This window comes from Amphimedon queenslandica, unplaced genomic scaffold (genome assembly GCF_000090795.2).
Source record: "Amphimedon queenslandica unplaced genomic scaffold, v1.1 AMPQUscaffold_5088_Cont22937, whole genome shotgun sequence".
NCBI lineage: Eukaryota > Metazoa > Porifera > Demospongiae > Haplosclerida > Niphatidae > Amphimedon > Amphimedon queenslandica.
This window is the reverse complement of record NW_003554604.1, coordinates 1-1,625: the sequence shown is the minus strand read 5'-3', so window position 1 is coordinate 1,625 and position 1,625 is coordinate 1. Positions and strand designations below refer to the sequence as shown.

Sequence of the window (1,625 nt, the reverse complement as noted above, 5' to 3'; positions counted from 1 at the left end):
CTACACAATATATCGTCATTATCTGACACGAGTCTCTGTGTTAACACCACTGCAATTGACTCCGAAGTCAATGAGAAAGGACTCAATAATAGTGTGAGTCAACCATGGTGAGAGAGAGGAAAAAAGTGTTAGTTAGAAAGAGTAAAAAGAATCAGTGAAACAAGAGGAGGAAACAAAGGAGAAAAAGATAGCCTGAGAGGAAGAAAGACTGAGTCAGAGAGGGAGAGAAAGAAAAGAAAATGTTATACACTTCATTTACGATATCATGATGAATATACTTAAAATTAGCACCCACTGGTCAACTGCTACTAAACTGATGCAGTGCTGGTGTGTCAATTGTACATTTTCCAAATGTACCTTGGTCTTACAAGCAGTCTTCCTACAGGCTCCTCTTGAAATAGGCGTTGTAAAAGGCGGTTCATGCAGCGTCAGTCATAAAATGTGCCCTACTTGGAACCAATCAAATTACTTAGTTTCATGCACTACTTGTTTTGCAACACTCAGACTACTTTAGAAACTCAACTTACTCAGTGTGTTGACACTACTGCAGTAGTCAGGTCAGTGCAGAACATGCCGTTAAAGACAGGAATGGATCCAATTATTTGCGTGGGCGCAATCTGCGCATGCGCAGTACTGACTAAATTGTACTTCAATTTATAATGTTCATAACTCAAACAAAAATGTAAAAAAACAGTTCAAACATGAATAAATGCTTGTTTAGCCACACATTTCATTTCAGGTTACTCTGTTGAGTCTACAAGGAATAAACAATATTAATAATAAATGTAAAAAGTACATGTACTTTGCAATAATGTTTACAAAGAACTTTGTAGCCTATTTTCATCTCTAAAAATAATTTGACAGGAATGTCATTCTACAGATAACGAAAACAAATTTTATACAGCAATAATAGTTTTTACTGACCTGGAAATATACTGGTGTCACATTAAGTAGTGCCAAGGGAAATAAAGAGTTGATAATATATCTAGTCTTGGGGAAATGTTATCTGTTTAACAGAGATAAGAAGTTAAAAATAAACCTTTCATTGCAAATGCCATACACGTGGAGCTAGATATTTCTGTGGCCCAAAATTTCTGCTAATTATGCAGATTTCAAAAACTGTGAAAATTTAATCCTTTAAAATCAGTACACATTGAAAGGCATGGTGATTTTGCTAAAATAAAATCTGCAAAATTCACAGAAATTTTGGGCAACAGTAATTTCTAGCTACAATTAAAGCAATTTCTAGGTACAATTCTAAACATGAGTAGCATGATAAAATAAATCATTTCATGAATAATTATTCTATGAAGTACCAACATCTCCAAATATAGCATCCAGAGTTTCATCCACCACCATGAAAAATACTGATAGCTTTTCGTGACATTCTAATTATCATAAAAATAGCATACATGTAAATTCAAAACTACAAAACTAACAGCTTTAATAGTCAGAAGTACTGTAAAAGTGGAATATGTCATTGCTTGCATTATTTAATGCATGAATAAAAAATTTACAAATTTAAAAACTATACTGACTTAAAAACTAATTATAGACCACTGGAAGTGAGAATTGGAAATGAATTTCATTAATTTTATACACGGTATCTGCCCACATGTCATAAT

The 1,625-nt window shown here is 33.2% G+C and overlaps 1 long non-coding RNA gene across 3 annotated transcripts; it reads right to left on the bottom strand.

Annotated features, from left to right (window-relative positions):
* Positions 1-640: 640 nt before the first annotated feature.
* Positions 641-1,616, bottom strand: LOC109592471 (uncharacterized). Of its 3 annotated transcripts, none has more exons than XR_002190372.1 (5): positions 1,440-1,616; positions 1,317-1,388; positions 925-1,006; positions 803-874; positions 641-754 (listed from the first exon to the last, which is right to left on the bottom strand). It is a non-coding gene; the product is annotated as an uncharacterized LOC109592471 (long non-coding RNA). The 3 variants fall into 3 exon arrangements; XR_002190373.1 differs by having other exon boundaries at positions 1,321-1,388; XR_002190371.1 differs by lacking the exons at positions 1,317-1,388; positions 1,440-1,616 and having other exon boundaries at positions 925-1,271.
* Between the last annotated feature and the right edge of the window lie 9 nt (positions 1,617-1,625).